Source organism: Balaenoptera borealis (genome assembly GCF_965194805.1).
Source record: "Balaenoptera borealis genome assembly, chromosome: 21".
Lineage (NCBI taxonomy): Eukaryota > Metazoa > Chordata > Mammalia > Artiodactyla > Balaenopteridae > Balaenoptera > Balaenoptera borealis.
Window position 1 is genome coordinate 20776792 of NC_138880.1, and position 26242 is coordinate 20803033.

The 26242-nt window shown below is 37.3% G+C and overlaps 1 long non-coding RNA gene across 2 annotated transcripts in view; it reads right to left on the reverse strand.

Moving 5' to 3' along the window:
• The window catches only part of LOC309619788, a 41926-nt gene extending 18295 nt beyond the window's left edge, over positions 1 to 23631 (reverse strand). Inside the window, exons 1-2 of one of the 2 annotated variants that reach the window (XR_014239232.1) lie at positions 13817 to 23631; positions 1 to 10573 (exon numbers count right to left, since the gene is read on the reverse strand). The exon at positions 1 to 10573 is cut by the window's left edge and continues 18295 nt beyond it. This is a non-coding gene — a long non-coding RNA (uncharacterized lncRNA). The remainder of the gene's footprint in view (positions 10574 to 13816) is intronic. The other variant, XR_014239233.1, reaches the window with a different exon arrangement.
• Positions 23632 to 26242: the final 2611 nt, after the last annotated feature.

Here is a 26242-nt window from a genome sequence, read left to right on the forward strand (position 1 = left end):
CTCTCTTCTCCATTCCAAGTCCTCGCAAGGGCTTCTCATAGGCAACTCCGCTAGCTGGGGACGCAGGGGGTGCTGGGAGGCTGCCGAGGGGTAGGACAGGGCTGTGTGGCCACAAGATGAGTACTCTAGAATCTTCTAATAAAGTTGAGTATCTCTCAGTTTGAGGGATTTGGCATTGCTTACAGAAGGAAATGGCATAATTAAAGAAAGCAGTAACATTAACCCTGCATGGTACTGCATTCCTGGTGTAATTTAGTCAGAGAATGGGAAAGCCCACCCACCATTTCTGTAATGATAGCTCTCATTATCTGCATTTCTCATCATCCATAGAACACAGTGTTCTGTACAGCTGCTTTTCCCTGCATCTTCCCCACTCTGATTCACCTCCCCACCACATTTATTGCACTTATTACATAGGGGTGAACTTTCTGTTCTGTTTCCTAATCATTTCTTCCTTCCTTTCTCTCACTTCTACCTGCTATTTTTCCTGTTTGTATCACTTCTCACCATGGGAATTGGCTTAACAGCGTAGCTATGGTCAAGATATTTATATCCAGAAAAGACCGGTGAAATCTTATTTCATCCATTACTGGACTGATGGTTATTTTAATTGAACAATTGATGAGTTTAGCGTCTTCCCCTCTTAATTGCAGCTTGTTCCTATCTTAGCCAAATTTAGGGAAGAGCAAAGACTAAGGTGGGATATAACATCTTCTTGTTTATCCTATATGTTTTCAATTTACACTGTTGAGGCACCCACCACATCTGTCTTATAGTTCTTTGTCTTATAGTTCCTCTACTTTTATAATCTTCATCCATGCTCTGTAAGCACCACTCACTCTTAGGCTTATACTCTGGACTTTGCTATCACCCAGAATGGCTTAATATCTGAAATGTGTCCTGACATTTTTCTCCCACTGCCTTTTACTGCCTATATTCCCCCTCCTTACTGACTTGTTCTCTGATCTCATCTGTACCTTCAGTTTCCTCACCCCTCCTTGTCTTCTAATGTATTATTTACTTCCCTCTTGACTCTTCACAAATACTGTTTCACCTGTGTCTTGGATTATCTCAACTTAAATTTCACCATATAAAGTTAATTCCTAAAGAAGAAACAACTAGAACCCGATGGATTATAGTTTTTTATATCTTGGAATCCCTAATGACTAGTCTAGTACTCACACTTAGGAAAAACCCAATTTGTTAAATGAATAAATGAACCTAACTCCTTGTTTTCTCTACTTTTATTCCTGGGATGCTGGGAAAAACATCGTATATCTCTACTTACTGACTGAATATAAATTTATAATTTCTATCTTCAACTGGGCCCTTAATTTGTAATTAGGCTTTTTCTCTTGTTCCTAGTTGGATAGTGTCTCTGCCTAGGTTTCCTAGAAACTAGTGCTTGAGGCACATATTAGGGGCTATGCTTCAGTATGAGTGCAACCCAAGGAATGCAAAAGTGAGGGGAAAGGTGAGTCAGGCTGGGAAGGATGGACTAAAAATACAAGGGAGTTGTTACAGAGCTGGTCGCAGCCATCTCACATAGAATATCATCAGAGAATCCATGAGAGGGTACTGCCCCTGCAAACGGTCCATCCAAAGAGTAGAAAGCACCAGAACTTACCTGCTAGTAACTGTCTTCCGTTGGTCAAATTTCACCCTATGGAGCGTCCTCTCCCTCACGATCCTGGGTTCCAGATATGCAGATGTTGAGAAAGTCCTGTGGCATCTTGCACTTTAGCATCAACCAAAAACCCTGACAAGGGAGAGAAGAGGTGCACGGCATAGGTATCAGGTGGGTGCCCTCAGGTGTAGTTCATGATTGCTATGAGGCCTGTGGTGTAGCCACACAGGGGGGCCCTGCATCTTGTGTTGGCAGCAGCAACTGGCTCTAGAATCAAGGCACCAGCACAATCTCTTGCCAGGGATTCTCTGGGCAGAATACAAGCCAAATGCATATACCTGGGCCGGCACATAAATTAGTCCCTTTTCTTCTCCATGGAGGTTTTCACAAGTTATGACTTTTATCAGGTAAGAGAGAAGTATAGTGCATAGTATGAGTGGCACATTCATAATGGTTTGATACTGAGATTTTTTATTATTTTCAAGGACAGGATATCTTATATTTATATTTTACATTGTACTTTTATGTGAATGTGAGTGTTATGTCAAAACAACTCAACGGGTAGGTTTGGGTAGTGTTAAAACATTAATTTTAATAATGACAAAGAGACTCAGAAAAGCTGAAAGTCTTGTCCAAGGTCACAGAGCTACAGTATTTTGGTAAAAAGCACTTTGAACTGGGAATCAAAAGACTTGAATTTTAATTCTAGCTCCATATCTTACTTTTATCTTATCATCATTTTTTAACCAAGGATCACCAATATCCAGACCAACCTGGAGAAATGGGCTCAGCAATCCTCTGATCTTGCAGTGGGCTCGTATTAAACATGTCACTAACATTTTATGGAAGTCTGTATGTCTGCACAGATAAGATTAGGAGAGAAAGGGAATGAGAACTGTGTGGATTACTTGGCTTATGACTTCTGTGCGTTAGAATTAAGGGCAAGCCAGTTTTCTCTATTTATTTTGAAAATGTCTTTTGGTTGGAATTGAAGAAAAATCTGGTTCTCACTAAAACAAAACAAAACATAAAGAGAGAAGTTCTTTTTCTCTCTCATTTTCTTTCTTTTGACAGTGAATAATATTGGTTTTTATGTTGTAATATTTCATAGTATTAAAGGTATTATTTTATAAACATAACTCATACTGAGTGATTGCTTTGAGGCTGAAATGTGTAAATTAAGGTTAAGGATCAGGGTTTTTGCCTGCCAACAATATGGTCTTACATCAAATTTCACAACTAAATAGGCTTTCAGAAAATAACAAAGAACTGTAATCAAAGGTAACAGAATCTGCTAAACCTAGTCTGCAATCACAAACAATTCTGGTCTTAATGCTGTACAAGTAAAAAGAAATAAATGAATGGAACATCATGAAAATGTTGGCGTCTTTCTGCCACCAGGAAATGATGTAGTTTTTATGTCTTAAAAATGTATAGCTTATTCCTTCCTGGTACAAATAGTCATTTAATAGCAGAGTTATCTCTGCATGTCCAAAGTATATTGAATTAGTCCTCATTGCTCAAGTTGGATATTGTAAACCATCCATCCTGTTTGTCCTTTGGCTTCCTCACCATTTCTCTGCATTTACATCAGTATTATAGCTTAACTGGTGGTGACCTTCCACACTCAATCATATATATTAGTTATTTTACGCATTTCTTAATAATAATTTTCCAGAATACTTTTATTTCCTAGCCAAAAAATGAAGTAGCACAAAATAGCCCAGGCCACTTGCCAGCATCAAATATTGGTGTAAATTAAACTGAGTAGTTGGAAGCTAATTCAATATTTTTTTCTTGATCAAGAAAAGATAATTAGCACATCTACAAAAAGCAAGTCATTTTTATTATCTGTGAAGACTTTGCCAAAATGAATACATCATTACCTGTACAAATAAGAAAGTAGAATGCTACAGTTCATATTCTGAGCTGTTATGAGTGGGGAAGAAAAACAATTCAACCTTATCTTTTTCTTTATAATTAGCGTTGCTGAAACAACTCTAAAGGCAGAACCAAAGCCGATAAATATGTAGACCAGTAACAAGTCGGGAGGAGTTTATTGTAAAAGAGAACTGTAATTATATAGGGAATATACTAAATAGGAAGACCTGTGCTTTGAAAGTGTAGAACGTTGAGCAACAGAAATCTACTGATTCTTTAATAAGAAGTAAGAGAAGGAATATAAAGCAAGGAATTCGGCTCTCTTAGAAAAACTGAGCTGCCGGGGAAGGAATATATTAGCAGCTTGACAATGAAGTATGCAAAATGCACCTTTAAATTGCTGATAAAGTTCATAAGGCCAAGCTCCATAAGGAGCAGGAATCAGGACCTTTGGGATATAATCTTTGATCTTGTGCTGTTGTTTATATTCATAAAGAATCTTGGTTTTGTCATATGTAAAATTATGATAAAGTCCATGGCATTCTCTAATTTGCCAGTGGGCTATGCTCCAGGACTGTTTGGATCCTAAAGCCTAATTAGAAGGAATTGTATAGAGTTTCTCTGGTTGTGTTCTGACTTGGGGGGCCAGGAACACAGAAGCACCCCTTCCTAGGTATCCAACGACCCCCATGGCCAGGAACAGGAGCGCCTCAAGTGTTCCCCAGGTGAGTAGAGGTGGAGACCCTTACCAGTTAGGGATTGAAGATCATGGGCGGATAGGATTTTCTTCTAATGAAGAACTCTCAGGGCTATTTCTCAGTCTTGTGTCAGCTCCCTGTTTTCATCCCACTCGTCCATTTTTTCTAATAAAATAGACATGGAACTAGTTTGCTTGCTCTTCTTTGTACCACTGCTACTGCAGCTTCCAGCAATGCACTCTTTACTCCTTGACCCACTGGAGGAAAGGGTGCAGTCAGTCACCTGTCCTTCTGTTTCTGAAGAAGCCTAAGGCTCTTTTGAGATTTTATAGCATTTATTCTTTGAATGGGCTTTTTTTTGAGGACATATTATGTTCCATGCTTATGATTAGACACTAGCAACATAAAGATGAAAAGGAAGTCAGTGCCAGACAACAGATAATTAAAATAATATGTGACAGTCACTGCCTACCCATTAGGAAGCTAACTATCAGAAAAGCCAGAAAATAAAAACCATTGGTGAGGATGTGGAAACATTGGAACCCTTGTGTGCTGCTGGTAGGGATATAAAAGGCTGTAGCCACTATGGAAAACAATATGGTGGTTCCGCAAAAAATTTTAAGTAATTACTACATGATCCAGAGGTTCCAGCTCTGCATATTTATCCAAAAGAATTGAAAGCAGGGTCTCAAAGAGGTATGTGTACACTCATGTTCATAGCAGCATTATACAGTAGCCAAAAGGTAGAAGCAAACTAAGTATTCACTGATGGATGAATGAGTAAACAAAATGTATTACATACATACAGTGAAATATTAAAAAGGAATGAAATGCTGACACATGCTGCAGTTTGGATGAACCTTGAGGATATTATGCCAAGTGAATAAGCCAGTTAGAAAAAGACAAGTACTGTATGATTCCACTTACATAAACTATCTGGACGAGTCAAACGTGAAGAAACAAAGTAGAGTGCTGGTTGCTGGGTGTGGGCGGGGGGGAAATGGGAGAACTGTTTAATGGGTATAGAATTTTAGTTTTGCAAGATGAAAAAGTTCTGGAGATTGGTTGCACAACAATGTGAATGCATTTAACACTATTAAACTGTACCCTTAAAAATGGTCAAGCTGGTAAATTTTATGTTATGTATTTCACCATAATTCAAAATAAAAATATATAACATGACACATTCTATCATAAAAGTGTGACGCGGACCTTGAGGATATAGAAAGAAAATACCAACAACTGGAGGGGCTTGGGTAGCGTATGTGGAAGAGCTGACTTTTTGAGCAGTGGAGAAGATGCTCCCCAGAGAAGAGGCAGAAAGGCGTCCTGAGCAAAGGAACAAGCAGATACAGGCAAAATGTTAGAGTGTGTAAGGGCAAACCCTGCTGCTCTCTATGGCTGGGATAGAAACAAAGGAGAAAAAAAAAAAAAAAACGGTGGAGAGGAAAGTGCAGGTTGTCAAGTTACTTAAAATGAATGTTTGCGTTTGGCATTAATTGGTCCCACTGTTGGAAGTGAATTTCGGTCTTCTCAAACCTCTCATTAGCTTTGATGACCATATCCTCATCTGCACCAGTAAAGGGGTCACCAGTGGAAACTCAGATTGAACGAGAATAGTCCAGCATAGGCAAGATCTGCAGAGCGAAGGGTGAAGGGAGAAGAGCAGAAAAATATTATCGGTGAATATGTGATATAAAGGGGCTCTGGCTTCCTCATTCAGCCAAAAATTGCATTTCAGGCCCAGCCAGGAGGCAGGAGCCACCTGTACAAAGCAGGAGATTACTAAGAAAATATTTGTAATGTGGAGTTTTTGAAAGAAAGGGGTGCTTCTGTGAAAGTAGGAAGTTGACTAAAAGGTAACTGTCTTTTGAGACGCAAAGCGTTGATCAGAAATATGACAAGAGGTCTTCAGCAATACTGAGCTCAAGGCTGGCCCGTGTTTCATAACAGTTCCCAAAGCATTTTGGGCCCGGTGGTTGCTTTTTCCTTCCAGGCTGCACTGCTTGTTAGTCCCTTGTTTTCTTGTCTTAGAGGGCAGATTCACGCCCTTCTCATGGCTTGAGTGTGGCGCATACACCAGTGCCATGTAGTAGTGGAGCCAAAGTCGCTTTTTCATAATGGATAAGGCCAAGTATTTTTCATAAACATGAGTTTTCAGGGAAATCACAATATCGAATTTATCTTGAAATTTTAATTAAAAATATTCCATTTTAACGATTATGGGAAACATAAGACATAATACTTTTTAAGTAAATGAAGACATAAAAAATGCAATTAAAAACTGCAACCCGTTAAGTATAAACGAGCTTCATTCAAAAGTCCTTAGATTTCTCATTGGCACCTTGGTGGGTATTAGTTGAGAGCCTCTGATGGGCTTTCTAGTTCGAAAGTTACATGAGTTTGTATTTCTTGTCTGGCTCAAGGGCTGACACAATCTTGTCTTTTGCTAGTTCTCTGTTCTTATCCTATTATCCTCCCCTTGCCTCACTCTGCTCCAGCCACACAGGCCTCCTCCCTGTTCCTCAGACACACCAGGCATGCTTCTGTTCAGAGGCTTTGCATTAGCTGTTCCCTGTGCCTGAAACTCTGCCCTCAGATTGCTCCATGGCTCACTCCCTTGCATGCCACCTTCCACATTCACCCTGATAAAACTCTCTCTCTCTCTCTCTCTCTCTCTCACACACACACACATTCTAGGCTCTTTCCCTACTTTATTTCTAGAGCACCTATCCTCATTAAACAGACTATACTGATTTAGATGTTCTTTTTAAAATTTGTGTAATGGCTGTCTCCTTTTCTAGAACTGAATCTCCATGAGTTGGATGAGCGTATGACATATTACGTAATCTGGAATACTTTGACAGTGCAATGGTTTTTATTTATAGTTACACTAAACAACTGTTTTATGCAAACTTATGTTCATGAGGGCTGAGATTTTGACTGTTTTACCAATACTATTTTCCAGTGTCTAGTTTAGTGCATGGTGCCTAGTACATGCTCAATTAATATTGTGTTGGGTGTTGAATAGATAAATTTTGAGACCTAAGTTCAAATCTACATCATTTCTTACTTCAGATTTGTTTTCCTGACCCCCCTTCCCTCTTCTATCCATTCTTCCCATTGCTAACTAAGCAACAAGTCACCCCCCTATCTAAAAAACCCCATTATCATCCCAGTACTTAGAGTGGACCGTCCAAACTACTTAGCACGACCTGCAAATCCTGCCACCATCTTGGCTTCTCCAATCACCTTTTCAGTACATTTCTTGAGAATGTACCACTCCTAAGATTCTCTGAACTTGTTCAGAAACATCCTATTGTTTCTCACGGTATCAAGCTCTTTCACACAGATACCTTTGAACAGTGCTCTGCCTTCTGCCTAACATCACTTTTCCTCCCTTCATTTTGCAAAGTCACATTAACCTTTCAAGACCTCATTCACAGGTCACCTTGTCAAGTCCTTGAGACACCCAACTATTTTGTTTGGTGATAGGGATTTCTTCTACATTTTAAAAGAATAATCACTAGGTATCGCTCATATTTGTTGCAAGATAATTTATTTTAAAATATCTTAGGATTTTATATCTTTCCCTTGTATGTGTGTGTGTGTGTGTATGTGTTAAATTCATTCCATATTCTAGTAATTGTTAGTTTGTATTTGAAGGACTTTAGTAAGAATTTCACACTCTAGAGGTGTCTATGGCAAGTAGTTCAAGTATTATCTAACTCCACAGCAGAGAGTTTGTTAATCAGCATAGAGAATACTAGAAATGGGTTTTTATTTCCTTGTTGAAATTAACAGTTCCCAAGATAAATAGTTAGCTAGAAAATAATTTATGGACTTTGCTGCCACTGTGTGAATGAAGTACTGGAATCTGGCAAATTCACCAGGGTCATACCTTTAGTGTTGAGTCCAAGTTTTCAATGCCCATTTGGTCTTTTCACCCCACTCCTGCCAGGACTGTTCTGTCTAATCTAACTCAAAGGTTAGTGGATCTTGCCATTAGAATGTAACTGTGTTCCTCTTAGAGAAACCTTTCACGTCAAGTGCTTGTCAGAGTGGTTAGGACAGATTGCAGGCATCACCGAGTATTTTTTTTAAGTGCATGACTATTTTGAAGCACCTTTGCTTTTATTTATTTTTTTTGTTTGTTTGTTTGTTTTTTGCAGAATGCTTAGAAATGATTTATCAGTGAAAGACTTTTTCTAAATACTTATTCCATCATTCTTTTTTTTCCACATCTTTATTGGAATATAATTGCTTTATAATGTTGTGTTAGTTTCTGTTGTATAACAAAGTGAATCAGCTATATGTGTACATATATCCTCACATCCCCTCCCTCTTGCGTCTCCTTCCCCCCCTCCCTATCCCACCCCTCTAGGTGGTCACAAAGCACCGAGCTGATCTCCCTGTGCCGATGCAGCTGCTTCCCACTAGCTATCTATTTTACATTTGGTAGTGTATATATGTCAATGCTACTCTCTCGCTTTGTCCCAGCTTACCCTTCCCCCTCCCCGTGTCCTCAAGTCCACTCTCTACGTCTATATCTTTATTCCTGCCCTGCAACTAGTTTCATCAATACCATTTTTTTTTTTTTTTTAGATTTCATATATATATGTTTGCATACGGTATTTGTTTTTCTCTTTCTGACTTACTTCACTCTGTATGACAGACTCTAAGCGCTTTTGTTTTAAATGTTTGAATTTGCATCAGGATTGGTCTGCAACTTGCCTTAAATGTAATTTTTTACCTGGTTAAAATAATAGTTCCTACCTGCCTCCTATTGCTGGAGAAAACAGATATTTTCAAAAGATATATAACCCCATAGATGTTAGTGAACAAATTTGCTACGGTCAGTCTGAAGCGGTATTATAGTGACTCAATTATGTGTTGAGGTCAGGTCGTACCACTAGGCTTGTGAGCTCTTTGGATGTATCCATGGAGCCTGCCATATCGGTGAGCTGGCTCAGCAAATGCTTGTTGAGTGAATTAATACAGACATACCACAGAGATATTTTGGGTTCAGTTCCAGACCACCACAATAAAGCAAATATCTCACAATGAAGCGAGTCACAGGAATTTTTTGGTTTCCCAGTGCATTTAAAAGTTATGTTTACACTATACTGTAGTCTATTAAGTGTGCAATAGCATTATGTCTAAAAAATAATGTACATACCTCAATTTAAAACTACTTTATTGCTAAAAAATGCATCACCTGAACCTTCAGTGAGCTGTGATTTTTTGATGGTGAAGGATTTGAAATATTTCAAGAATTACCAAAATATGACAGAGAGACAAAGTAAGCAAATGCTGTTGGAAAAATGGCACCAATAGACTTGCTCAACGCAGAGTTGCCACAAACCTTCAATTTGTAAAAAACGCAATGTCTGCGAAGAACAATAAAATGAAGTGCAATAAAAAGAGGTATGCCTGTAGATGAATTATTGGACCTTTAACATTAGAAACAGTGAGAGTCAACATAACTTAAAAGACTGAAAGATAACAAAATTGGTAGGGTCACAGGGAGAGCAACCAGCAGGGTTGCCTGGGAATCAGGGGTTTCCAGGATATGAGACGTTTGTTGCTAAAACTGGGACAGTCCTGGGAAATACAGTGGGTTGGTCACCCTGATATGCCTTTTTTGTTTTTATTTAAATATTTATTCATATTAAAACATTTAAAAATATGCAAGGTAAAATTAAAGTGGCTAATGATTTCTTAGTGTATATAAGTTCTATGTAAAAATCTTGGAATTAAATTAAAACAGCAATTTCCGGATGTTACAAAACATTGTTTAATTTAGGTAGCCAGAAATGATTTCTCACATTCTCTTATATCCTCTTGAATTGGAAGATGTTACAGATGGTTGTCATAATAAGACTGCTTTTCTTTTGTAAAGATTTTTATAGCTTTAAGGCATTTTAAAAAATGCAATTTCACCTTTACAATAAGCCTTTAAGGCAGGTAATGCAGTTAGTACATGGGAGTTACAGTGAGAATTCATCTAAGAATTTGGAAATACATGAAATGCAATTTCTCTGAAAGAGTTAAACTAATTAAGTCTCTAAGGTATAAAAAGACACAGTTTCTCCTAGGCCCAAGGTATCAGCTTCCTAACTGTAGATTAGCTATTGATAGAAATATATATTAGGAATGCTTTTACTAAAAACAAACAAAAACCAGAACTTCACCTAAAAGTGGCCTAAAATGGCAATAAAGCCATTTAACAATCTGTCACAACAAGATGTTTAGACTGGGGAATTCCCTGGTGATCCAGTGGTTAAGACTGCACGCTTCCACTGCAGGGGGCATGGGTTCCATCCCTGGTTCAGGAACTAAGATTCCGCAAGCCATGTGTCGTGGCCTAAAAAAAAAAAAGTTTAGACTGACACTTCAGGGTTAGGAGTGCCTTGATGATGCTACTAAAACCCAGCTTTCTTCTAGATTTCTATTCTGCTGTCTTAAGTGTTGATTTGCCTCCTTGTTTCATAACCGAGTTTGTGATGCTGCAACCCCAGGTCTCATGTCTTCAGTAAAGACAGGACGAAGGGGAAAGGATGTCCCCTACTTTGCTTGCCCCTGGTATCGAGAAGGCAAACATTGCCCTAGAAGAGCCCAGCAGTCTTCACCTCATCTGTATTGACCAGAAGTGCCAAAAAGCTATCCCTAGTTCCAAGAGAGGACTTGGAGGCAGGTATTTAGCTTCTTTACTAGGAGTAGGCTAGAGAGAATGGGTTTGGAATTAAGTATTGTCTTAGCCAGTCAGAAACCTAGGTTTTCTGTGTAATATTGAGCAAGCCTCAATTTCGCGTGTGAAGAAGATCATTATAATTTTATAGTGGACATCTGGTCTTTTGCCTGCCCAGCATCTCTTCTTTTCTTTTTAGGGATTAAGCCTTTCTCATTTTCAGTCTCTGTGGGTTGGGAGGAGCTGACCTCCGCTCCTGACCAACAGGAATTCTACATGCCCCTGGCCACAGAGATGGGTTGAGGATGGATACATGTCCCTGGCCTGACCACACCTTGAACTCTTGCTGCAGCTCTCAAGGAAGAGGTGTTTTCTTCCACTTCCAAGATAGGTTTATTAAGTGGAGTGCTTGGTAGCCCGGAGTATTGGTGACCATGCTTGCTACCACACAGGGAGAACCTAACTGAGAATAAACACAGTGGAGAGAAAACAGAGTCAAGAGATAGAGACAGAGAGATAGAGACAGAGAGACAGAGACAGAGAGACAGAGCAACTATATCCTGGTGCCACTGTTTAGCCTCTGAAGGCCACCTCTGCCTGAAATTAGAAACTCCCTTTTTTTTGCATAATTACATAAATTTCCATTTATTTGAGCTGGATTTTCTTTCATTTGCAATCCAGTCATCTTAGGGCTATTGTTAAAACTGCTATCTACGACCACATATAATCATGAATGTAAACTATCTTTATAAACTCTAAAGTGCCATATAAAAGTGAGGGATCATTTCTCTAAAATAGAACATTCCTCCTGCATAAAACTGTAAATCCTACCCCAGATGCATGTGACCCAGGAGAATCACAGAGTGGTAAATCCTAGCCTCGCATACAAATGAGTAATTTCTTCTCTCAGTTTTCTGGAAACACCACATAAGAAAACTCCTATTACAATGGCAAACGACAGGTTTCCGTAGTTGTAAAGTTACAATGACTATCTCCTACTTCGCCTGCCCTTTGGCCCTAAGAACTGGCTAAAACTCCTATTACAATGGCAAACGACAGGTTTCCGTAGTTGTAAAGTTACAATGACTATCTCCTACTTCGCCTGCCCTTTGGCCCTAAGAACTGGCTAAAACTCCTATTACAATGGCAAACGACAGGTTTCCATAGTTGTAAAGTTATAATGACTATCTCCTACTTCGCCTGCCCTGTGGCCCTAAGAACTGGCTAAAACTCCTATTACAATGGCAAACGACAGGTTTCCGTAGTTGTAAAGTTACAATGACTATCTCCTCCTTCGCCTGCCCTTTGGCTCTAAGAACTGGCTTCACTTTATGCAGCAGCATAGTTTTCCTTGGCCTTAGTGGGCCACTGGGCAAATATCTTGTATTCTGAGATTGGCAGAAATGCCCAGATCTAATATTTTCAGGCTCCTCATATACAGGATTTTATTCCTTGCCTTGTTTCTCATGGCCAGCTTCTATACTCAGATCATTCACTGGCCTGTGCTCTTTTGCTTGGGGTACCTGGATTTAGACTCCAGTAATTACCAGTGTTTTTCCAGATTTAATGCTAACCTGGATTCTGAATACAAACTAGTCTGTATTACCTATTTCTGTCCCTTATCACTCACTGTTCGCCATAATTACCATATAGAAATATGTACTAACATGAATTGGAAAACCCAGAGCCAATTTGTATTATCTCAGTGTTTGTAACCCTCCTAGAAACCCAGGGATCTATGGGGAAGCCTTCTATGTTGTATGTTGAACATACAAGGATGACCTGGAAAGCTCCAATAGGTTGAAGAAGGTCTGTCTTACAAACAGTTCCTCAGAATCGATTCTCTGGTGCAACTTCTTGTCAGTAAATCTAGTTACCCACCACTTTATCTATCTATCTATCTATCTATCTATCTATCTATCTATCTATCTATCTATCCGTCTATCTATCCGTCTATCTATCTATCTATCTATCTATCTATCTATCTATCTATCTATCTATCTATCTATCTATCTATTCTCTCTGTCTATCATCTATCTGAACTATCTATAACTATTTTCATATCTGGATTTGGGAGAGTTATGATTTTAAAAACCTTAACCTATAACTCAGAGTTCTTGCTGATGCTTTTGGACATGATGACATTTGATTATATTTTAGGGCAGCATATGGGACGTCATTATGGCTTCTTAGCTTCTTAGGCTGAGATGTTTTTATTTAGTATCTTCCATCATTATTCACCATTTAAAAAAATTGTTAGAAAACTCCACTTCAAAATTGAAGCTTTCACCCTGTCACATCTTCACTTTGTTATAAAGCAGAAACCAACACACCATTGTAAAGCAATTATACTTCAATAAAGATGTTAAAAAAAATTAAAAAAAATTAAAAAAAATAAAAAATTGAAGCTTTCAAGCACCTACTTAACTTAGTATGCTTGAAGAGAACTTTTTAGATCAAAAGTAAATCAGGAAATTTATCAAGTGGTTAAAAAATAAGGTACTTAAATTAGTTTTGAAAGGAATGAAATACATTGAGATATTTAGTTGTTGGACTATGTTCTTCTTGATGATTACATATTAGGCTTAAAATTTTTATTTTATTATAATAACTTATATTGTAAAGTAAAACATAAAAGCCTTAGGTCTGGGCAGCAAATATTATGCATTTAGCAATTGCTAAAGTAAAGCAATTACATGATAGGCTCCGGCTCACCTATAAAAAGAGGAACACATGTTTAAAAGTGTCCACAAGTATAATTTACACTCCAAGTAGTAACAATGCTCCAGGAATTTAGAGTATGTCTATTCTAGGTTCTCGTTACCAGAAATAACTGTTTCTGAAACTGCTTAGATTTCCCAAAATAATAATTCAGGCAAAAAGTTAAAAAGCCAAAGGAAGATTAAACATTTTACTCACAGAAAGCAATAGAAGAAACCCATCCATTTTCTCCATTTTCCGATTTGAGTGCATAGAATTCTCAGACTGAATTCAGCAAAGGGGGCGAGTCCGGGCATGGTGGATGGCTTCCAGCATTCCATCTCACTGGAGTGAGTGTTTTGACTTGACTTCCAGCATTCTGGTTTTTACCTACTTATTCTTTACTGTCTGGTTCCAAGTTGTGTCCTAAAGACTGGAGCCATGGCTTTCACTGATGTTAAAAAAGGCCTTCTAGAATGTCACAGCGTTAATAAAATCTGATGGGGTATTTCTTATGCTAATGGCTATTTACTCTGGGCATATGGTACTTCTCACAACCTGGAAGAAAATCTTCCTTGAGGAAATGGGTTTGTAGTTAGCAGAGACAATCAGTTAATCTGGTTTTCTAATCCCAACACTTGCACTGGATTTCCATACAACTGCAGAGGTGGATTAAATTGTGAGTGCTCAGAATTTAAACATGGGCTAAGTTTAAAGAAATCATTTTTTTTCCCGTGCACTTAATTAATGCCTGTCAAGAGGCTGGGGAAAGGTTTGCTACTGAACATAAGGAATTATTTAGACATAAATCCATATTTTAATTTCTAACTCATTTACCCATGGATAAAAATATGGAAGCTAAGGCCCTGCCTCAAAGAAATGATAAGCCAAATGATCAACTTTATTACTGTAATTATCATTAATAAACCAATTTATTTTTTAAGTTTGTGGGAGGGGTTCGATTTATATATAATTATGATTTTAATAATATTTTTACTGATAAAATTGTCTTTATTTTCAGAATAATAGCTAACATTTATGTAATACCTCTTATTGCCAGCAGTTGTTCAAGATATATAGATATAGATACAGATATATGACATACATGAAATATACATACATATCTTAAAAACATATATATGTATATACTTATAGGTATACATATATGTATATGTATATCCCAAACCCTCTGAGGTTTATTATTATATTCATTTTACACATAAGAAAATTGAGCCACAGAAATATATTACCCAAGGTTACCCACTAATTAAGTGGAAAGAAGAGTTGGGATTCAAGCCCAGTCAGTCAATTAACAATCTATAACATCATAATTAAAATAGCCTTAGTTACTTAATAATAATAGAAAACATTAGCGAACAAATGTATGGACACCAAGGGGGGAAAGTGGTGGGGTGGGGCGGTGGTGGTGGGATGAATTGGGAGATTGGGATTGACATATATACACTAATATGTATAAAATAGATAACTAATAAGAACCTGCTGTACAAAAAAATAAATAAAATAAAATTCAAAATTTGGAATAAAAATAATAGAAAACACTTATTAAGGGTCACTATGTAATAAACACTACTCATCATACTTTTCTTTTATTAATTCATTTAGTCCTCAAAGCAAATCTATAAGATAGGCTTTATTATTATTCCCATTTTATAGATAAGGAAACTGTGGCATGGAGAAAGTAATTTTCCCAAGGTTGCATAGTTAGTAAGTAGATAATCCAGGATTTGAACCCAGGCAGTCTGGGTGCAGAATCTATGATCTTAACTGACATTATACTGCCTTATTGTTAACATTAATACTAAAGTAGAATTAATACCATATTTATCAAAATGGTAGCAATTAAATGTATTCATCAACTCTTATGTGCTAGGGTCCCAGTTCAGATTTTAGCAAACTTGAGTCCACTTAGTTATTTTTAGAACTTTCAAAGTAGGTGTTTGGAGCCCATTTTAGAGATGAAGAAGAAGAGATTAGGGAGATTAAATATTCCCAAGGTCTCACAGCTAGTAAAGGAAAAACTGGAATTCAATTCTGTTCTTTCGGATTCTAAGGCCTATATTTTTTCTCCCCCACCCCACATTGTCTTTCAAGTTTCTGCTCGTAACATGCTCTATTACAGTGATAGCTGTTGTGGGCTTTGTACAAAAATAATGGATTGGTAATATGAAACACTCAGAAAAATTTAGGTCTACAAAGGAGCAAAACTAAATTAGCATTGCTTTTAAGAAGGGAAATTATAGAGCAGTAAAATTTGACTCTAGTGAATGCAATCAAGGAAAATAAAAATCAACTAGATAACCAAGTTATTAAAAAAAAGAAACTAAATAATTAACAATTATAAGTGGAACCACTGATTTTATTTTCATTAAGCTATTTTCAAAGTAAGCATGCATGTATGCTTTTGTATCTCATACAGATTTACATACATTTTTGATACACATTCAAAATTTGTCTTTGATAAATGGCTTCTCCAATTAATTTTCACATTAAATAATATTAACCAGAATCATATCTTGCCAGTTTGAAAGCTTACTAGTAAATTACAGAATTAATTATTTTCTGCTTTATGGTTTAATGGCTTTTCTTTACTTAATAACACCCAAAGGACATTCTTTTTATTTTTTACATACGTTGTTAGTTGCTCACATGTGTACTTGTGACTCTGCATACATATGAGAAAGGTGGTAATGCCACTTATCTCAAGGGATAACATGATATTTACCAGTGACTTAAATGGACCTCACCACTTCATCAATCATCTTTTATTTTTCCAGCTGCCCCATCATGAAAGGTGCTGAATCATATATTCTCAAATATTATTGTTTTGAACTTGGAGGTCTTTAAAAAAATAGCTAAAGCAATTTGTGATATATAATGAATTGAAGACATATAATTTATGAGAACTTGTAGAAAATGAGATCCAAGTTGGGCATCATTTTTTAAAAATATGCATAGTCTCTAGATAAGGATTCAGTAAATAATGTAGATGGGACCATAGTAACTTTCACTTTTATTTATTAATTCCCAGAGAGCTTGTATATTAAGTCATATTTTTTTGTTAGAACTTGCTGGTCTTTAGACTCCCAGGGTCAGAAGTGGTTAAATCCTCAGGGGGTTTTATATATATTCTCAGGAATAAAGTGTAATTGGCTTATGGGAATTCATAAATATAATCACTTTCAATATGTGGCCTTATATTTATTAATTATTGCCTTTATTTGAAAACATTCAATAAGCTTATATCTGAGTTACTTTAAATTTAATATGTTTACCTTTTATTTTTTTTTAAGATTTTTTTTTTTTGATGTGGACCATTTTTAAAGTCTTTATTGAATTTGTTACAATATTGCTTCTGTTTTATGTTTTTGGTTTTTGGCCACAAGGCATGTGGGATCCTAGCTCCCCGACCAGGGATAGAACCCACACCCCCTGCAATGGACGGTGAAGTCTTAACCACTGGACCGCCAGGGGAGTCCCTGTTTACCTTTTAAATATTTACTTGTTATGTCTATGAATAAATCATTAACTTTTTATTATTACTACTACTTTTGTTGCTGTCATTACTAACCCTTATCCACCTAGTGTCTTTTTTTACAATGACTTTTTTTCTTACTCTTCTTTTTCTTTTTTTTCAATTGAAATATAGTTGATTTACAATGTTCTGTTAGTTTTAGGTGTACAGCAAAGTGATTCAGTTATAAATACATATATATCTATTTTTTTTCAGATTCTTTCCCTTTATAGGTTATTACAAAATATCGAGTATAGTTCCCTGTTCTATACAGTAGGTCCTTGTTGTTTATCTATTTTATATATAGTAGTGTGTATATGTTAATCCCAAACTGCTAATTAATCCCTTCCCCCCCTTTTCCCTTTGGTAAGTATAATTTTGTTTTCCCCACCTACTGTCTTGAAGGAAATAATAGACCATCCTGAGTACCTTGTTTTGCAGTATGAGTGCTTCTTAGGATGACATTTTCTAAAAGGAATTTCTCTTTTGAAGTCATTTAGTCACGTGATCATTACCATGTAAAAAATAATGATCAAATGTACCTGGATAACAGAATGATTGTCATAGTCAAGTAACTGTCAAAACAAAACTTTATTTCCAAATTGCAAAGCAGAGTAATCTTGGTTTGGAAAATATTTATGCTGTCCTTATATTTTCATGTTTATGCAAGAAAAAATTCAAGGCAAAAAGGAGAACATTTCTCCCTGCAAGCAAAGATTTTATGAGATGACACAACACCCTAAGAAAATTATATAACAAAGATGCATGGGGAAGCATGCAACTTGACGGCTGGCATGCCCCATGGTTTAGTATATTTTACATGAATCAAAACTTTAGCTCTGTGATCTGGTAATAGTTAAGATTTTAGCCTGTTAATAGCTTGAGTTTCAATGACCAGCATCCACTGTACTGCTTCTAAGAAGTAGTTTGACAACTCGAAGAGCACAACTTTGATTCTAAGACTTACCAGAAAATGTATGCTCTCTGAAGCATGTGCAGTGCTATAATGTCTGCTGTTATTTCTTCACACGCTGACTTTCAGGATAATTATATTTATATCTCAATGACACAATATTGATTATCCAGTCTGTGGATTGTCTAGGCATTGCATCAGACTTGGTGCCCTTATTTTGGCTCTTTCACTTTATAGATCCTACGTTGGAAAGCACTGAGGTAGAGAGGCACAGCAGAGATTGAAAAAAGTTACTTTTGCAATAATTGGCAGTATTTTAAGATTATATATCAAAGGTTTAATTAGGTAGGAATAAAACATTATAATATGTTCTAGTTCTCAATTGCAAACCGTCCCAAAACTTTGTGTACCAAAACTACAACAGTCATTTATAGTATTCATGGATTTGCAGTATGGGCAGGGCTGGTAGAGACAGTTTGTCTTTGTTCCAAGTACCATCTGTTAGAACATATTGACTGGGCACTGGGGGATTCATTTCCAGTATGGCACTCACATAGCTGGCAAGTTTGGGCTGGCTGGTGGCTGGAAGGTCAGTTGGGGCTGTGGGCTGGGGTCTCTATTTCTCTTCACATGTTTTGCCACAGGCCACTTGGACTTTCTCTTATTGCATGGTGGTTCTGAGAGTGAGTTTTCCCAGAAGTAGAAAGTGGAAGCTGTCTGGGTCATCATCAATTGTACACTATTCTGTTAATCAAGCATAGACCCACTTCTTGATAGGAGGTAGATGGGAGGTGTGTCAGAGAACTTAGAGCTATGTTTCAATACTGCTACATAAACCAAACTAAAAAAAAAAACAACTAGCTTTCAGATATCCAATTTATTCATATATCTGATGTCCCTAATTAATTATTAATTATTTCAAGATAACCATACCTGGTATTTTAAAAGTGTAATAAATAATTAGAAACAAAATAAAACTAGAAACAAAGCAGGTATCTTAGAGTACTGTTGAGCACCTGGCATATCATATATATTTCAGTTGCCATATATCACAAAAGGCCTATGGAAACTACAGTAGGTTAGGAAAGGCCAACAAAAATAATATAAGAAACAGAGTCATACTGTTTAATGTAAACTTTAAGGAAAAAAACCTTTGAAATTATTTTCAGTTGTGACATAATAATAATAACAATATCCAAAACTCATTGTTTGGTCTGTCACACTTCTAAGAGCTTTTATGATGTGTGAACTTGTTTAATCCTGATGACCACCCTGTGGAGTAGGTACTACTATAATTTCCATTTTACAGAATTAGTCACAAAGCCCCAGTGGTTAAATGACTGTCCATCCTGGTAAATGGCAGAACTGCAATTTGACCTTATCTCTTAGTTCCAGCGACTCCCTCTTACCAGTGTACCACACGGTTCCCCTGGGCTGAGCTCTCCAATTCTTCCTCCTCCTTTTTCAGTTTTTTGTTGGCACAACTAGTGGGCTAGACAGGGAGGAAGAAGCGGTGACCACTTTCTGAATTGCTGGTTCCCAGTAAAGGTCATTGTACACATGGTAGAAACTTAAGAATTTCTGCTAAATATGTGGCAGATAGAGCAGGATAGCACAAAGCATTCTGAGGAATCCAAAAGTGGGAAAATTAGTGGAGGAAGCCTAAGCAAGCTTCTGGAAATACCCTCTACCTCTGAGCGGTGAGGTACTTGAGGAGACTGGACCAGAGAGAGGGGTCGTGCTGTTGCTATCATGAGCACATCAGGGACCCTGGCAGGGGACAACATTATACAGGTTTTCCCGCGCTATCCGAAAGTAGAGCGTTCCTATGAAAACTTTTCTTAAGCACAAATGCGGTAAAGCAAAGAAGCAACTGCCTTAGGACACACCTTGCTAAGGAACGCACAAAATAAATCGAGATAAAGCACCATTGCTCACAGACACTTCAAATGGCAGCTTGATGCTAAGATGCTTAGTGCAGTTTCTGGGGAAGGAGCTTGGCAGCGCCACTTCAGATACTGGAGTGCCCACTGCCTCTGAAACAACTTGCTGAAAAGCAAATGCTAAACAGTATTTCCCTTTTCACATTTTTTTTTTTTTGTAAAAGTGAAAATTCTCTTCAGATTTCTTTGGGTTACTGAAAAACAGGTACTAATGTAGGTCTTTCATAAAAGCAAAGTGGCATAGAGCAAACGTTTGAAAAGCAGGAGATAACTGCATACACCAGGAATTGAAAATTGTACTGAGAAAAGAGTGGGACACTGATGGAACTAACTTCTCATTGCTGCACCAAACCTAGATGAGAGAGTTCAGTACAGACCCTGAAATTCTTGCTATGATTTTTTTCCTGTTTTGGTTTCCTCGCTATTCCCTGAAGGCTACCAAATATTCAAACGATAATGAAAATGTAAAGTAGATTTAAACTTCCCGTTCTTCTGGAAGCTGCATCTGAATGAAATAAACAGGGGTCCATACTGATCTCTGACTAATGAACCCTCAATTCCTCTTTGACATAAGCTAAGTCCAGAGAAGCACAGAGCTCTTACCTCCATGTACATTGGCAGTTGTCCATCCAGCATCCCTTACTACATTCTCCTCCCTAAAATAGCTCTAATTTTGTTAAGTAATCCTCCTCTCTCCCACCACATACCTCATGTCTTTTCTCTGGAAGGTCACCCCATCCTCAATTCCAAACATGGACCCTAAAAAACTATTTAAAAAGATCATAAAGATGTTGGATCCCAGCTTTTCTTCTACAAAGGTGAATGCCACATACACATATATAGTTCCTTAAAAGAAATCACAGGGCTGGTGGTGACAGAACTCAAATAAAGAATCCGTGAACAAGGATGCCTCTGGATAAAAGGCCTGTGATAAGCAATAAAGCCATGTAAATCTAAATAAGTATAGCAAATACAACTAGTGTGATTTCCTCCATAAATTCCACATTTGGCCTTCAGAGGCAGGATAATGAACTTTGGAATCAGACTATTTGAATTTGGATCCTAGCTCTGTAGCTCTTTACTATTAGGAGACCTTAAGACAATTATAATTTCTCTGAGAATTGATTTCCTAATTTGTAAAATAGGGCTAATATTACCTAACTCATAGGCTTGTAATGAAAATTAAATAATACATAAAAACATTTAGTATAATGACTAGTATATAAAGACTGCTCAATAAATACCATCTCTAATAATAGTTATGTTTAAGTTAATAGACATTAAATGAAAATACTTGTTTAATTTATATCAGAGACAAGAACATGAATGTTGCCCAATTTACTACTGAAGAAGAGGAGTAGACATATACTCTACTTGGGTCTAATTTTATAAAAGAGAAATTACATCTATGTTATATATTCATTCATTCAATAACTAATTATTGAGCACCAAATTTGGGCCTGGTACAGACTTAGCACTAAGGATATAGAAATGAATGAAAGAGTAAAAACAAAAAAAAAAAGAAAGAAAGTTTTGCCCCTTATAATATGTCATAGAGTAATAAATGCTATGGTGAAAAATACAGCAAGGAAGGGCAATAGGGAATGTTGGCGGGACGGATGTTGCAGTTTAAATACAGCAGGCAGAAAAGACTTGATTTGAGAAGGTGATATTTGTTGAAAGGTCTGAAGGAAGTGAGAGAGTGATGCATGTGTAATACCTGAAAGAAAAGCATTCCAAACTGAGGGAACAGTAAGTGCTAGGTACCTGAGACGGGAGTGCCCAGAGGCCAAGAGGGCTGAACAGACTGAGCAAGGGGAAGATTAATTTAGAGAATTAAGGGCATCCAAAATTATAGGCCCTTTTTAGTTATTGTAATGACTTTGTGTTTTATCTAGTACAAGATAGAACCCACTGGAAGGTTTTAGGCAGGGCAGAAGCATGCTTTAATATAAATTTTAACCAAGAAAGAAATGACATAATTTAGGTTCTAAATTAGAACTGCCAATTAAAATATGACCTGCCATTTGTTTTATGTCATGTGCACATTTCAGAGAATCTTAAAATGTGAAAAATGGACTAATTCCCACCCCCCCCATTTTTTAATGGTCCATCTTAGAGATGGAACCCAGTATTCAGGAGGTAGACTTGTTGATGAATGGGGTGAGCAGGAAAACAGAATAGAGAAGTCAAGGACAGCTACAAGATGACTTGAATTTTGCTTGAGCAACAGAAAGGATGGAATCACTTTTAATTTAGATGGAAACATTTGAGAAGGATCTTTGGGAGGTTATTACGATTAGACCTGGATCCAAGGACTAAGCCCCAAGGACCTCCAAAGTCTGGAGATCACAAATGGGGCAGATCAGCAAAGGAGGCTGAGAAGTGGCCATTGAATTAGAGGGAAAACCAGGAGCATGTTGTGAACTGCAGGTCAAGGGAACACCTAGCCTCCTTCAGAATAAGGGGAGGTGACTCAAGTTTTAGAGGTGTACTGCCTTGTTTAGTCTAATCACATGAGATTCAAATATCAGTGTTTACAGGGAGAAGGGAAGGAGAAAGATTCAGAAGCAACAATGAGGTTAAGGAAGACACATTTTTCAGTTCCAAGGAGGTTGCCTAGGAAGCAGTGTCTTCAGAGCAAAAAGTAAAGGAAGTTACTTCTATTACATATTAAGGATATAGGGAATGAATGAGAGACTGAATGAGTTTCTGGAGTCACAAATTTAAAGAGATGGGAAAGTATAAGTTAAGAATAAGTTAAGCGTATAAATTCCAGGCAGAGAGAGAAGATGTCCAGAAACAGATTAGCGGCTGGGAGACTAGAAGAAAAATAGGAAGGGCTGGGCTTCTTGTGTGTCTGAAATAAATAGGGGTACAGGGCACAATGAGAATTAGTCATGATGGAGCCGAGGCATGCAGTGGTGATGAGATCTTGCCAGGAGTTTGCACAACTCTGAGTGTCCCATTTCACTTCTACTAATAAAGACCTGGAGGTCAGTGGAAGGATGGTCAATTTACTTTTGACTTGGTTCCTCTTCGGCCCCTCTCCGTGGAAGTTGGCAGAAGGATGGTTTTATTCTAAGCATGTTCATGTCTTCTTTACCCTGTGACTAGATAACTTATAAACATCATGGTGATGGTGGGGAGGGAACACTGGAGAGAATACACAAAGCATTCATAGAGAGTCTCTGAGTGGTAAAATCATAGATTGTGTTTTCTTCTTAGACTTGTCTCTGTGAAAAGGAATCATGTTTATAAATCAACATGAGATGATTATGGTTGACATAAGTAAAATAAACGTATTATGGAAGGTATGGATGGAGGGTTGAATATTCCCCCCCCCTTTTTTAAATTAATTAATTAATTTTTTTAAATTTATTTTTGGCTGTGTTGGGTCTTCGTTTCTGTGCGAGGGCTTTCTCTAGTTGCGGCGAGCGGGGGCCACTCTTCATCGCGGTGCGCGGGCCTCTCACTATCGCGGCCTCTCTTGCTGCGGAGCACAGGCTCCAGACGCGCAGGCTCAGTAGTTGTGGCTCACGGGCTTAGTTGCTCCGCGGCATGTGGGATCCTCCCAGACCAGGGCTCGAACCCGTGTCCCCTGCATTGACAGGCAGATTCTCAACCACTGCGCCACCAGGGAAGCCCATCCCCCCCCCCCATTTTTTAAACCTAATTCTGGATTTCTTAATTGTTAGCTTCTGAAGGGCAAAGTAATTTTCTTTTCAGTTTTGTGTCTCAACCCCTAGCATAAAATAAGCACCCAATAAACACCTTGTCAATGAATGAGGTGGGATGGATACCTTGAAGTGTGAGAAACCATCAAACAGAAAAAGCAGTTTAGGGCTAAGTAAAAAGATGTATTATTTTTGCATAGTCTATTTCAATTATGGAGCTCATTACTCAGGATAAAATATTAATTTATGTAGGAAGGCTATGATAACAGATATCATACCCATATGGAAGGTTGGGAGTGATTGAGGGTGTATCTCCAAGCTTTTAAGAAAGATATAATGTATGAGACAATTCTACTTATTAAATCACATCCCTTAGTGAAGTTTCTCAGACAGGATACAGAATTTGAGTGACCACATCCCTGAAGGCATTGCTCTTCGCTGAGACTAATCACGTTCTTCAGTTTGGAGGCCACTTTATTGTTCATAGAGTATTAGATATTATTTATTGTCATCATGGTTTTTACTCATGCATCTTTTCTCTAAGTATCCAGGCTTTGAAATTCATAATCAGGTCCTCAATTGTCAAATTTGTTTAATATAATGAATTGCTTATACTACACATTTGCACGCTGGATATACAATTTAATTACTAAATTAGAATATTCTGGGACATCTCAAGAAAAAGGCACTAACTGTTAAAGTTTTCTGGACTTCTGAAATCTTTTATGAACTTTATTTCTGCGAAAAGGACCATTTAAGCCTTGGACCCAGCACATTTGTATTCTTTGAAAATGTTCCCAAAGTCTATATCGATATATTATGTGTACATTTGAAATGAGGTTCCACACTTCATAAAGCTGTGTTCTGTATTAAACTTCATCTGGGTAAGTCTGTATCAGTTTTCTAGGGTGTAAAGTGATGGAAAAAACGAACCTTGTTTGAATTGATGTTAGCTTGCTTATGAAATGGCCTCTTGGGGCATGAAGGAGAGTGGCTGGAAATTTGTGTCTGCAAAGTAGGCTGGAATCTGTAAAAAATTACCTCCAGATAAGAGGAATGAGCTGGGTAATGAAATGATTTCAATAGTATGAAACATTTGTTTTTAATGTAGAAGTCATTGGACATGAGACTTGTCTGCCTATAGTTTTTTTCTCCCTGACAAGGGATTTCCTGCTCTTAAAATATCCTTTCTAAATTTCTATTGAATTGTTTGCCAATGCAGTCCAGAAATCTTGTTAGTCTAAGGTGAGAAAATCAGTATTAACGTTCCTTGTGCTAACATTTCCACTATTGACCTAGGATTAAAAAGCCAAAGGGTTCAATCCTGGAAATACTTGAAAATGAGTGACACCTGCATCTAGATGAAGAGATATTTTAGTAAATTCGAAAGATAAAAATCCAGCTAAATTATGAATATGTGATTTGATTTTTATTGTGAACATCATAGTTTTGTTTTATATTCTGAATTTAAAACATGGAATATTGTCATTCTACACAAAATACTGGTAACAGTGGTAACTTACTGTAAATATACTTTTCTTTCCAACTTGTGAATTAAGGAAATCACTGATCCCTGAAAGAAACAGATTGATTTTCAGACCCTTAACTTTACCTTCTATGTCTTTCCTATATACTATTTCCTAAAGCTTCTCTATAAGTTGGCCTCTATCATGTTTAGAATCTGGGTAAACAGAAAAAAACAATGCTTCTGTCACCAAGAGAATATTTAAAAAATATTTTCTAAGTTTAATTGGCAGCTTCATTTGCAATCAATTTGCATTTTTCTTTAGTCTAATGAATTCAGAAGTTACATAATAAAAACAATGTTTCATCTTGAATGCTATTTGCATAAAATATTTCCTAATTGTTCATGGTGATTTTACATTGGAAATAATGCCACTAGCAAAGGAAAAATAGGCAAACTTCCAATACTAGTGTTTGTAAATCCTCCTGTTCATCACCTCTGTTCCTTTCCAGAAGAATCCGAATGGCATGATCTGGAACTGTAGATGCACTGCTCTCACCTATAGTCTCACCCAGAAAGAAACCCTTTTATTTGTGCTTTCTTAAGTTGGAGTGCTACAGTCACAAACCCAATTTCAAGCCCACCCTAAAGGATCTTGTCAGAATTGACAACTATCAGCCAATATCTTACCATTTACATGACCTTTCCACACCAATATGGACAATTCCGGTATGATTTTGTTTTCAGGCAAAGAAAGAGAGAGAGGAATAGGAGGAGGAGGAAGTGGAGAAGGAGAAGGAGAAAAGAAAAAGAGGAAGAGGAAGAAGGAGAAGGAGATGAAGGAGAAGAGGAAGGGTTGGGGGGAGAAGGGGAAGAAGACCACCACAGGAGAGAAGAAAAAAAGAAGAGAAGAGATATGGGAAGAAGGGAGAAGGAAAGAAGGAAGAAAATCATATATCTGATTTGCAAAGGATGTAAGAACAACCAGTAATTTGATATTAAAAAAAGTCCCAGGAGTAAAAGAAATTATAGAAAGCCCAAACAAAGGGACACATATTGCAGTTGTTCTTTAGATATCAAATTCTCCAAATTTGGCCTTGGAAATCTTTCCTTTG